The sequence below is a fragment of the Agelaius phoeniceus genome, chromosome 7 (genome assembly GCF_051311805.1).
Source record: "Agelaius phoeniceus isolate bAgePho1 chromosome 7, bAgePho1.hap1, whole genome shotgun sequence".
NCBI lineage: Eukaryota > Metazoa > Chordata > Aves > Passeriformes > Icteridae > Agelaius > Agelaius phoeniceus.
Genome location: NC_135271.1, coordinates 37,717,480 through 37,731,103, shown reverse-complemented (window position 1 = coordinate 37,731,103; position 13,624 = coordinate 37,717,480). Strand labels below are relative to the sequence as shown.

General features: G+C 38.5%; 1 protein-coding gene across 1 annotated transcript in view; it reads left to right on the top strand.

Moving 5' to 3' along the window:
- Positions 1 to 13,624, top strand: part of CNTNAP5 (contactin associated protein family member 5) — a 412,329-nt gene that overhangs the window by 221,975 nt on the left and 176,730 nt on the right. The window lies entirely within an intron of this gene.

The following is a 13,624-nucleotide window of genomic DNA, read 5'->3' as shown; positions in this document are numbered from 1 at the left end:
GAGTGGTAGGCATGGCTCTGGTTGGTGATGTCTGGTCCCAAAACATAAGTGTCTTCCAATCATCTCCAGCAGTTTTGTCTGCCACAGCCAGAAAGCTGTTGTTTCCCCTCCAGGCATCTGCTAAGACAGAAAATCTTGTTTGTGGCATGCTAGGATGGTGAATGTGGAAAATAGGGGAAATTTCCTCTTAGATGGTGGAGTTTGGCCAGCAACTCTCGTATATCAGTAGACAAAGTTTCATTATTTTTGTTTGCAAATTATGTTCCATGGCATTTGAAGGCTTAAATAGACACCTTTAAAAATTCTGAATAAATATGGAACAAATAGTTATGTAATCCATATGCCTGCAGAGCTCAGTGAGTTTCTTTGCAGTTTGGTGCATTTTTGGAACAAATGAGTGGCTCTAGCTGTCTGAAAAACCATTTCTTTTGTGGGGAACCAACTAACAAGAGTACTCTTATTTTACTGTTATGTACTGTAAAATAAGACAAATTTCCTGCTGCTAAAAAGTGTGTCACTTCACTTCTACTGATTCACTCTTAGATTAGATTAATCCAAATAAATAAACTGGTTTGAGTTGTAGTGTTCAGGTCTTCAGTGGCTGTTACAAGGTTGTACTGATTTTGCTCTGAGCCCTTTCTAAATGTTGGATTAATCCTGTAGTGAGGAGCTCATGAGCAGAGAAATAGAAACCTATTGCTTGTGGCTAGTGAAAATGGTACATGAGAGAGAGAGGCAAGCAATGAACAAACAATTTCTAACCCCTCCAGGACTGGCAGAGGGGTGTGATCTTATGTAGACACCAGGTTTAGTGATGAGAGACACTTGCAAACTGATTGGGAAGAGGAGAAAGGAGAGGAATGGAGATGAGGGGAGACAGAGACAGATGGAGAGGTAGAGAGCTGTAGTCAGTGACCAGAGCTTCAGTATCTAAGATGGAATAAAGAACAGTTTCATTACATCTGCAGTCAGCAGCAGCAGAAACCAAGAGTCTTTCATTTCTGCTCATCCTCTTCTTTTCTCCTTGGTTAGCAGATTTGTATTCCACCTTGGGTCAATGTACCCAGTGTTTCCTGCTGTTAGACACCCATCAGCTGCAGAGAGGCCCCTACAAATTGTTTCTGAGGTACTTTCTTGAAAAAGTGCTGTTTTCACAGAAACCTTTTTTCAGCTCTAAGATTGGATCTTTGCATAGTAGCGGTGTAGGAATGGGAAGATGGAAAAAACAGATAGGTCCAGATGATTTATGGGGAGGACCCTGATTTATTAAAACTTTAATTTTCTTAGGCTATTTGGTCGTGTGGAAATTCTGCTGCATTGCTCCTTTATGGTCTGATTGGGAGCCTGCTTCTGTCCCTGGGGCCCTTTCCCATCAGGAATCCCCAAACTGTAAGGATAATGAAATGTTCTTCCTTGAATGAACTCAGGTGCCAATGCCTTTTTTTTGCTTTTTTTTTTTCTTAACTGTTGTGTAAGCCAAGGTGACCTTGTTATATATTAAAAAAAAAAGGTCTAGTCACACAATTAGAATTGTCTGATAAGTAATATTTTCTTGCTTTTATGTAAACCAAGAAATTCTGTAGTGACATCATCTTTACAATGCTGGAAAGAGGATTTGCAGAATTCCTTCCTCCCAAACTGCTAGTCATTTCAGCTAATATGGATTTACTTTTTTAGGGTGAGGGGACTGGGACTTTTTATCTTCCATAAAGAACTTTAAAATTATTTGTTTTCGTTTTCATTAAGAAATTAGTTTTATGAGATTTATTATTTTTTAACTGTCCATGCCTGTACTGGGGTATTCCAAGTATGGAAACAGTGTTTCTCTAATGATTATTATAGAAAAAATATAAATATTTAATATATATTTTATTAGATATTTTCCCTAGTTATAAAACAAAGAACAATTAGTGAAAATACTGCTATTTAAAAAAATACTCCATTATTGTTCTTGTTATGAAGGACCTCTTTTAATATATTGCCTTTCCAGATGTGTAGTGCATATTTTACATCTTTCAGTGACTCCCAAATATTAGTGCATGAGAACTTTCAAAACACTTTATAATCATTAATCTTGAAGGTTATTATACCAATTGTATTTTTTACTCTCTAAGCTGTTTCTCAGGGAATAGGGAAAGATAGAAGTCCTTAGAAGATCCCTTGAGGTGCAAATAAGTAAGAACAAAATTTATCTGTGGAATGAATAGAACTGTCCACATTCCTTTGAAATTTAATGTAACTGATTTTTATGTATTTCTGACACTTTTGGGAGCTGCCTACACCTACTCTACAGGAGTTAGTTAACATTTGTGGGGTTAGTAATCAAACATGAAAATAAACTTCAGCAAACCAAAGTAAAGAGTAAATCCTGACATAGCAGTACTTGAAGGACTTTTACCCTTCAGGGAATAAATATTCTTCTATATTGAGAGTTGAGAGTACAAATGGAGTTCTGGAAAATGATGAGAGGTTCCATATATAGACACCTTAACAGCTTGAAGGAGAGATGAGATTTGACTCAAATAAAAACTAGTCAGCTGTTGTGCTCAGAGAAACTAAATGTGAGCCACATTTTAATTTTAAATATGGAGACTCCCATATGAGTGATAACAGTGGACAAATCTTCTCTAGCTGTCTCGAGATGAGGTTTGTTAGACTTTGTGGAAAATTATTAGGGAAAGATTTTGCCTTGGAGTATTTCAAGTTTAGGTTCAGCTTGCAAAAGTTATGATTTCATTTACAATAACTTCCATTTGGAAATTAGACTTACTATTTTAAAATCCATGTCATGGTTGCCTCAGGACAGTCTTTGTCTTGATAGAAAGTCAAGAAAGCATCCAAACTTGTTTTAGTTAATTTAGGATTAAATTCAAAAGATCCAAATCCAAAAGAGATTTACACCTTTTGCTTGGGAACTGTTTAAAGACTAAAGTAATTATGGCAATGACTAGCAATTCTATTCACTCTCCTTCCATAAATCCCCATGGATCCAAGAGGTTCAGGTCCTTTTGGCACTGGCATGATAGCCAATTTTGGCTGATGCTTTCAAATCTTTTCTCTGGGTGCTTTGGGGGAAAACTGAGATTCTTAAGATTACAGGGCAGGAGTTTACTTGTAGTATCAAAAGAAAACTGCAGTCTGCGTTCTGGATCCAGATTTTGTATTTCTATTATACAGTTTGCTGACACGGGGACTTTTTAAACATCTAGAGCGTGTTTTACATCCTCTGTGTCAGACCTGAACCTCTTTTTTCCCCTGGGCACAAATGCTCATGCTGCGCTACAGAGCTGTCCACAGTTACTCATCTCTCCTTGCCGAGTCCTTCAGAGCAAGAGTGTTTGTAGGCCAGTTAGAATTTGTGTGTGCCTGGTGGAAAAATCTTAATGTTAGCAGTATATACATTAATGGTAATACTTGTAAATTCCATATGCTCAGCAGATGCTTTCTCATTTAGGCTTCAGTTAAAAAAAAGTAAATAGGATAAGGAAAGGAAAAATACTGAAAATATGTCTCCTGAGAAGCCTTCTGTAATCTGTTACTCAGTAAATTAATAGAGATTTTAGTCTGGAGATCAGATACTAAGGATCATACTCTTGAAGGATACCTTGCAAATACTGCCTTGCATCACACAGTACTTCAGGGAAAAGACTTTGTCTCCAAGGAAGAGGGCACACATCGGTATTGTTCCCATAAAGCAGTCTCTGGAAAAAAACTATTCTGTAGAGATTTAGGAGAGATTTCCACATCATGGCTTCTACATTGTTTTGCAGTGGAATCATTGTTCAAGCATCTGTCACTTTGTTCATTATGTGTCTTCACAATGGGTAGTTTTCCTTGCTTTTAATTTGTGTTCCAGATGTATGTATTCAGGCTTTTATGTACATCCAATATGTGATCCTTCATAAGCATTCTAATATCTACACTTTCTAACTTCTGCTTATTTCTTGTTACAAATTCACAAGCAGACTACCAAATCCATGACTGATTTATGCTTAAGAAGGTTTGAGATTATTAGACTGAAATGTGCAGCCTTTTCTTGGCTTTCTTTCCTCTGAAAGGGACGTCAAAACTCTTGGTTTTAGTGTTGGGAACGGTTTTGTAATGTCTCAAGCAGAGTTAGATCCCAGAGTTAAAACCCAAGTTTCTTATTACGTCAGTGCAGACAGCTGAAGTGTGCAGCTGAATTTTGTAGAGGGCACTTAGTGTTGACAAATTACACCCAACAAACCATTACAAAGTTCAGTCAGCCAAAGCCAGGGCTATCCCTACAGAAAGATTTCAAAAATTTCAAGTAGTTGTGATTTGTATCGCAGTCACGTAGCTCATGATTGACACATTTGCAGGTAGCAACTCCTTGTTGGCAGCAAATCTCAAGTGTAGGTACTATAGCAAGGAGAAAACATTCTGATGTGCTTTGCTATCTCACTATCTGCAGAACCTGTGGGACTCATGAAAATATGCACAAAAAAAGGGAAAGACAGTCACTCTCTAAGAAACTGACTCTTTGAAATCTGATGGCCATGGAGGTCATGTCTAGTAGCTTCTGGATGTGTTGGCTGAATTCCCTCACAGGAGAAAGGGAGTTTTGAGTACTGCAGGAATGAAAAAAACATCTTCATGCCTTATCCTTAATGTTATTTCCCTTCTTTTTTCTTTTTTTCTTCTCTCATTTTACTTTTTCCCTTAACTACTCTTCTCTCCCACTAGACTGGGCCACAATAGATTGCTTTTGTTTTGGTTGCTTCTCCAGCTGGAGTATGTATTATAGTGAAGAGGATAGCAGAGATTAACCTAGATAGCCTTTATTTATAGAATTCAGACGTATGTTTAATTTCTCAGTGGAAATTATCAAGGGGAAAAGGATCTAAAGACAATTATAGAGATTCTGGAAGTTCTTAATACCTCCTTTTTAGTGGGACATTTCCTGTTGCCTCTACTTAAAGCAAATAGTAGCTGACTTTGAACAGTGCTTTCTAAAATTGTGAGGTTATTCAGGTACAAGTAACTACTCATCTGAATGAAGGTTTTAGCCCATGATCTGGCAAACATATGGGCACTTAACTCATGCATTTACATTTACAGAATGAGCCATGAAGCATAGCAATTTAGAAATGAGGAAATCTGAAATGTTGATTCTACATAACTCTGTAATAAAACTTCCAGTGGTGCCAGGATTTCATCCCACACCTGTAATTAGGTGCTCAGCATAAGATATTGTAGAGCAGGGGCTTTGGAATTACATACTTGCTGAACTTGAAAGTTATTACTTAGTTGTCTTATTTGCTCTGAGGCTTGTTTTTTCTCCTTTTTTTTTTTTTTTCCTCCCTGGAAAACTGTTTCTCTGTCAATTTGTTCATCTTGAGGGGCTTTCTTCTTGACTACCTTTTTGTGTATGGCCAGAGCCATTAGAAGCAAATGCATATCTGCAGTCTGATTTTTAAAGCAGCACATTGCCATGAAATAAGGCCTTTATTTCACTCTGTCCTTCACCTAACTTTGCTTTTTTCTTTCTTTCCTTCTGCCAAGCTGGAGGTCAGCATTTAGTGCTTAGCCTTAGTATTTGAAGGCTTATAATGGTATCAATGTTTATGCACACTGGGTTATGTCCATGGACATTATTTGGATATAGCCCTGTAAAATATGTGGGCTATTCCAGCCTGAGAAATATGTGCATGTGGTTATGCATACATCACTATAAAGGTTAACAGAGATGGTGATCTGCAAGGATTATTCTTATGAAATTAAAGATTCAAAGATATTTAAGGCAGGTTTGAAGAGTTATTGTCAAACATGCAGAGTGGTTGTGTGTATATGTGCAAAAATAAATTCATAGGACAGTGGAGAAGCAAATCTGAGGCACAGAGGGAAGGCAGAGTTTCAGGTGGCATTCATCCAGCCATATCTGCAAGAATGCAACGATGATGATTTATAATTACTGTGACGAAAATAACGATGATTCTGCTGCCACATTTTTACCATAGCCTTGGGAGTATAAGTAATTATGCAATGATCAGTTGATTCTACATATTCACAAATTTAGCTATTTATCATAATTGGTTTAGTCCCTTGGAATTACTCCAGACTTTTACTTCATACAGTTGGTTGTAAAAGGGAAGTGGAAGGAAGCAAATTTCCTTTAGCTGCATACACCAAATCAAAGTCTGATCTACACTAACAGTATCCTCATTATTGATTGCAATACTTGTTTGTTCTTCCAGGTTTAAAAAAAAAAGCAACCAAAAAAAAAAAAGAAAAGGCAAAAAACTAACAATAATTAAACCCTCACACAGAAGCCATCTATATCATCTATATCTCCTTTTTGGAGATACTTCCAGTGGGTATCAAAAATTAGCTGATTCGCACTTCAAAACACACCTTTTCTACATTTTATCTTCATTTTATCTGCTGAATGTTCAGTGGTCAAATTAGATGGAATTAGGGGGATTCAGGCTTTTTGTTTGCTTTCATGCCCACCAAAGCCTTTACCTGGTTGTCTCCATTCTAATATTGTCATTCAAGGAAATAATCTCATTTCATGGCTTTCAAAACCCTTGTTACTTAAGAAACCATTTTATTCTTGACTGTGTTTTTGACAGCTCTGTAGCCAGAAAATATTTTGTCCCAAGCCCTCTACCCTTCACAAAAAAAAAAAAAAACAACCAAAAAACAAAAAAAAAAACAAACCCAAAAAACCCTACCAAAACTACAAATGCCATTGACTTTGAAGTGAAAAGAAAGAGGCATGCTAATGAGTAACTCAGGGTTGTCCAGGTAAACAGCTAAATTCCTGGATATTATCCCAGAATTCCATGTTAAGCTGAGTATCAATTTTGATGCTGTTTGTCTGTAAGATAACAAAGTAACTAGAATCCTCTTGCTGCCTTCTAGGGACCCTTATGCATTCAAGCACAAAGCCTAACACAGCATCAAATGGTCCCAGAGGGTTTATTTGTCTGGGTAGCAGCAGGCAGAGTGATAAACAAAATGTCACAGATGAAGGAGCAGTGCAGGCAGTCCTACATGTCTAGCAGCCATAGACAGTGAGCTGTGGCCTGTCTGTTATCAATTTGTCTTAAATCATGCAATTAGATATCTTTCTTTGTCACATGCTAATCACTGCCTTCCCGGCCCAATTATACCTGCTAGCTTTCAAGCACATGTCTATATAAATGGGGTCACTGTAGTTCAGATTTGGCAAATAGACTGAACTTTTTCCACGTTCTTATAGCCGGTTACAAGCTGAAATTGCAGCATTTATCTCTGTGCAGCCATATACTTCTTGCTACCTTGAATCATTCTTCTAGGTCTTGACATGCCTTGGACCTCCCTCGGGGACAAAAGCACAACTGATCAATACCAAATGCTTCATTTCCTGAGGTATTCCCATGATAAGGTGAGTGGTTGTGGCCCAGAGACACATTCAGGTTCCCTGTGGTTTTCTGATCTTCTGGCCCAGTGAGCCAGAATGAAATGACTCTTCTCTTAGTGGCAAATAATGAGAGAAATGATGGCTCCATGGTGAGCCTTCCTTCGGATGAGATGCAGAGCTGAACCCGAGTCCTTCGCTTCCAAATGAGCACAGGTGTTTCCTTCCCAAGGTGTCTGTTTCTTGTTATCTTGTATTCTTTCCCAGCTATTTCCATTTGTAATGACATCAAGGACACTGCTGGCATTAGGGACCACTGCCTGTTTAGTAGGTCCACCTTCAGGAGGTAGAACATTAGCAGAAGCAGCAGCAAAATATCTGACTTTTGTATACAGAGAAATAGGGCTGCAGGAAACTGGGGAACCTTTGTGTCCAATGGTCAATCTCCTTGGTTAACCAGATGTTTTCCTGAGAGGTTTAGTAGGATCCCAGCGTTAAATTTCAAAGGTTTAAATCTGCTCAAATCCTTTTGTGAGTCTTTAGGTGAATCTAGTTTTATGGTTACATAAATTTTTCGGCAGTGGTAGAGGGGACTCTGTTCCACTGCAAAAGAACTGAAATAATATGGCAGTAGACTTAGGCAGATCAATATCACTCTTCTGTGCAATTTTTAAAAACCAAAGTTGCAGCAGAAAAACCAGTTATTGCAATGCTACTTAATTCATTTAGCAATAGAGTGCATTGATTGATATTGTCATAAATAACAAGCCACTTCATCTGTGCCCCCTCACTGCCCTATCATATTACACGTACAGGCTAAGATGAAAAAACAGCTGCAGCCCTTCTGAGCCTCAGGCTAACAAGCCTTATTGATTGCACTTGTCGTGAGTAATCTAAAGCTAAAAGATAGCAGCCCATAGGATTTGTATCTAAGCATCATAGGCCAGGTTTGAACCCACACCATTTTCTAGGTGGGCAGTGCCCGTGGAAGCTATGCTGATTTCTAGGCAGCTGACATGTTTTACTGGAAACAAATGCAAGCAGAAGAGTCACGTTCTGAGCAGTGATTGGCAAAATCAATCCTAATTAGGCTGCAGATATTCAAGGCCACTTCTAAACCTGAGCCTTTTCTTGATCCCCTTTAATTATGTATTCAGATCAAAATGACACCCTGAGCTATTATCCTGCTTGTTAAACCCACTCGGTCGCTTGCTGTCTGAGCAAACGCATCCACGTTTCGCTAAGCGGCACAAATGGTTGCCTCTGTCAGTCTCTACACTGAGGGAGCTGCAGCTGTGTCCTTCAGCATCTTGGATTTCAGGGCTCACTGCAAAACTTTGGAGTAACTTTGTGCAAGTTGACTTCACACTCAATCAAACTTGAGCTGTCACTTGTTCTTTTTCTCTCTGGGGCTTCAGAGGTACTGCCTTTATAGATGTTAACTCAGAGCATTTAGAAGAATTTGTAGGGGAACAAAAGTCATTTCTTTTGTTTGCTTGTTGTTTTTTATCTCACATGTGAGCTGTCACTCCTTGCCTTGCCCTTCCCAGAAAAAGGAAGAGAAGAACATATTAGGTGTGGTAGCTTAGAGGCTTGATTTTACTAATTAGCAGGGCTGACAGTCAGGGGCAAGAGAGGAGCAAAGGTTGCTTAATCAGTGTGCATTTGGGGGCTAATTCAGTATTGTAGACATGACCTTTCCTGTAAAAATCTGCTGCAGACACAGATTTCTTGGGCCATTGTGGCATGCCGAGGTGTGAGATGGTCAGTGACACTGGGCAAAACACCTGAGCTAGCAAAAAATTCCCTGACCTTGCATATGAGTGAAATAGCTGGTAGAACAGGAAGGTAATAATAAATGTATTAAAACCATATTTATAAAATATTGATTTTCTTTTTTGAGAGGGATGAGCAGAATACTTTGAGGCAAAGTACTGTACTTCTGCAGTTGCTCATTCAGTAAAAAGCTAAACTATGTATGAAAAAGAAAGCTAGAAAATTTGCAAGTGTTAAAATAGGTGCTGTTGTGGGGCACAGTGAAGGTTATCCCAATGAAGGTGTTTGCTTTGCATGGAGATCAGCAGATTTCAGTGTTTATTTAGATCAGTGAGTCATCTTCCCTGCCTTCAGAGACTGGTAGAGTTCCTTCTATAGAACCTCTCTCTCTTTTTTTTTTAATCTTTATTTTCCAATTTTTTTTCTTCAGTGTAGTTTTGCTGCTTATATTATTTAATCCTTCTACCAGCTTTGCTGGATGTAATTTTCTTACATTCTATTTGTTTTAGTGTTTTTATTAACTTTTATAGCACAGGTTTTGTTGCCACTTAGCTACTAAACATTAATGTAGTGCATACAAAAAATATAGTTCACTACTTACTCTGAGAAGTAGCAAAGGGAATACCTTGGTACCATTCCTATAAGAAACACCATGAACTCAAGATTGCAGGAATAAAAACCAAAGGAAAAAAGTCTTGGTTTCATCAACCTTAATTCTCATTGTATACAAATTTTTCTAGAGAACATAATCACATAGCTAGAGAGGAGTTTTTTCATTTTCTCTTGACTTTAGGATCCAGCTGAAAATTCTGGTCCACTACTGTTCTCAAAACAAAAGCTGTAAGTAGGGCTTTCATTTGTGTCTATTATATGTGACCTTGGACTTCATTCTTTGATCCCAAGGGTCATTTCCAGGGTTCATTAGTCCTTGTGTGCTGCAATTTTCTGGTAATGTTGGAGGCAGTTCTGGACCTGCTACCCAGTGGCCAAAACATTAAAGGCCTCTTTGGAAATACATACTGAATAATGCTATTCACATTTTAATATGCTGTAGGTTAGTCAGAATTTGCTTTCTTCAGCTTGAGGTTTAATTGCCCCAGTATCAGTTGGGACACCTAGTGACTTTGTCACCAGTGCTGTCCAGTTTTTTAAGCTGTTCTCATCATGGAAACCAATTTTACTGGAGTGAGGCATCCCCTGGATTGCCTTTAGCTAGGCACTGACAAGTGCTCTCACTGAGCAGCACGTCCAGTGCAGGGGTCTCAGTGAGCAGCTGCAGTGGGAGCTGCAGGTAGAGCTTTGGGGCCAGGAGCCGACAGCCCCCAGACTTTGCTGCCTTAGAGTGTGAGGGTACAAAAACCCAGAGGTTCCTTTGTTCAGAGTCTGCCCTCAGAGACACCAGCTCAAGCTATTTTGTTATTTTGTAATTAGATCAAGATGAAATTATCTCAAGATCTGTTAGGGAAACCTGGTCTGGCTGTGAGTGTTGGGTGCGCAGCTGCGAACGCGGCACGGTCCCAGCCCAGGTGTGAGAGTGGGACTGCCAGAGTGGCTTCTTGGACAGGGAAGGGAATTCCTTAACATCCTGGCCAATGAGGTAGGACTTGCAGGAAGGAGGGAACTGTACACTGGACAGTGCAGTGTTGGCTGGTAAAAGCACCAGGCCTCAAAGGATCCTATTGTCTGCATGGATACCAACAAAATCTTTAAAAGTATGTTGTATCTTGGTATTACTATATTTAATTCTTGGAACTGAGAAAAAAGCTTTATTCAAATTTTTAAATAGATAATATGGTTCTTTAATGAGATTTATGGTTTTGGGCTGCAAACACTGTAGATGAGGCTTTTTGTCTTTTTTTTTTTAAATTGAAAATTAAGGGGAGAAGAAAAAGATTTGTTTGGCTGACAAAATATTAGGGATACCCAGTTGAGAGGATCTGAAGTTATGTGCTGCCACTTAAATTCATTACTGTATTGATTAATATACTTTATCAATTTTCAACATGTAGTCCTGCAGTGCTATGAATAAATTATGAATCCAGAATTACCAATAATTCTTTATTACTCACTTTAGAAAATGAACATGGCAAGATTTACTACTAGTACAAAAATCTCTCTGTCCTATCTTTTTTTGAGCCTTTATATTTTTTTGATTTTTTTTTCTATTCTTTTTCGCCAAAATCATGACCTTCAACTTTCCTGCATCACTGCTGGCTAATCACCAAGTTTCAAATTAATATTCTTCTGTATAAGTGACCACTGCAGCATGACTTCACAAAGTTTGCTTGAATTTTAGCCTGGATTCACGTAAGTCTAGATTTATAATGTATTCTTGCCAGGTGTCCAAGAGGGATGTTTCCTCTTCCCGAGGCTATCAAATACCCTCACAATTAATATTCACATTAGCTGCAATTTTTTTCTTAGTTTTCATGATTCAAGTGGCCTGGAAGCATTAAGAGATATATAATGATGCTCACGATCAGAGCTGGATCTGACCTTTTAATATCCATGACAAAACAGAGGGTAAATAAATCCCTTCAGAAAGAACTTGACATTAATTCCACCTTATCTGCCCAAACCTGTCAAAGGTTACTACTCATCTGGGCTATTAAAATGCTAGTGTTTGCAGACTCAAGAAAATTGCTGTCTCTTGGCAGAACAAGAGCCAGCAAGCCAGAACAACAGTCAGAAAGTATTTTTTTTTTTTCACTCTGTATTAGAAACTTGTTTTTAAGGTCTTTCCTACCAGCTTTCTCCAGATAACATTTATGAAAGTCATGTTTTGCAGTGGTAATTTGATGGTGCACCAAAACTTTATTCAATATAATTAGCTACTTTATCTTTGATGTGCACTTTACAGTGTATCATTAGTTTTTTTCAAAAGTATTGTGTGGCATTTTCAGGAATACTGTCTTTCCCTCCAATTATTTCAAGTAACACAAATTCTTTTGTTTTAAACTGATGTGTAAGAGTTATTACTGTAAAGCTCAGTACACTCTTACTGTCCTTACCCAGTAACAAAGGAACAGGAACCAAACTTGGAGAAATTGGAGCACAAACAGAAACAAGACTTACATGAAGACTTACAGAAAGCTGAAGTCAAATACAGAAACACAATTCAATGTTTATTTGTGGAATAATTTACTCTTGGGTACCACTCCAGTACCAGTCCATGTCTAATCACAGTTTGGCTGGATGGTTGCACAAAGCTTAATTTTCTTTTCTCTTGGCTTTTTGTTAAGGGAATGGAGGGAAACTCTTCTTAAAAATAGGTTAGGCCTTCATGGTTAAAGAAACTGATGTATTTGGTTCTTTTTTAAGAGAGATATGGACTAAGAGATTTCCCAGGGTTTTTCAGCCACCCTAAATGCAGGACTTTGGAGAGATGGTAGAGCACATTTCCCTGTGCACCCTGACCTTTCCCAGCCCAAATATCAGGATGAACCACACCATCTTCCTCCCTGACACCTTCCACGTTGTGCTTGTAGCCACTGGAAATCTGGATGCATTGGCCTGGAGGGGCACAGGCACTTCAAAAAGGACTGGGCATAAATGGAGGGCCAGGGCAGTGGGGCTGCCTCTGAGGCTCATTTGTTCTGCAGTACAGGCAGAGCATCTGGATTTGCATTTTCAGACTCCAGTGGGGATTTCTGTGGAAAGAGTCTATTAGCAGTCATGACTGGTAACTTCAAAGATGCCCTTTCCTTATTGCAGGCTGATGTGTGTGTGGCAAACTATAAAGTCATGCATAACATTTACGATGGTGAAATATACTGCTGGCATGCTACAAGATTTTGATTTGCTCCAGGAACCAGCTCTTGTCTCGCATCAGCATTTTATGTAAATAGGATGATTTTGTTTTTTCCCACAGACAGTAAAAATAAGAATGTAGTTAATGTCCTTGACAAAATATATTAGAAAAGAATTCCACAAATGTATTTTATTTTCCCTGAGGAGAGCAGGTAAAGATGGCAGAACAAGAAGGCTTTGTAAGAAAATTGTCTCATGAACATCAAGTTTTCTTCCTCTTGATACTTTAAGTTAATGCCACACAGGACAAACTGTAATGCTGACCTCATATTCCTGAGCTACATGTGTAATTCAAACACATAAAAGTGCTGAGAAAAATCAGTGATATCATTTGATATCATTCTAAGCACAGCCTAGTGTGTACCGCCTTTATGCTTTCCCTTCTGGTAGTAGCTACTCCAGAGAAATGTGCAACTTTGGTGTTTTCTCTCTCCCACAAAACTCTCCACTCAGCAGATACTTTCTTTTTTTTTTCCGTCATGAAGCAATTGAAGGTTTGCATTGCTTGGGATATGAACATAAAATTTCCATCTATATTTAATCAACCTGGAGGAATGTCCTTGACCAGGACTGGGGTGTCTTCTCAGAGTATGTGTATACTGGCATCTCCTTCATGGAAGTGGCAGTGGGAACATTGCTGGTGTTGTCACCACACTGCATCAAGCAATTCTG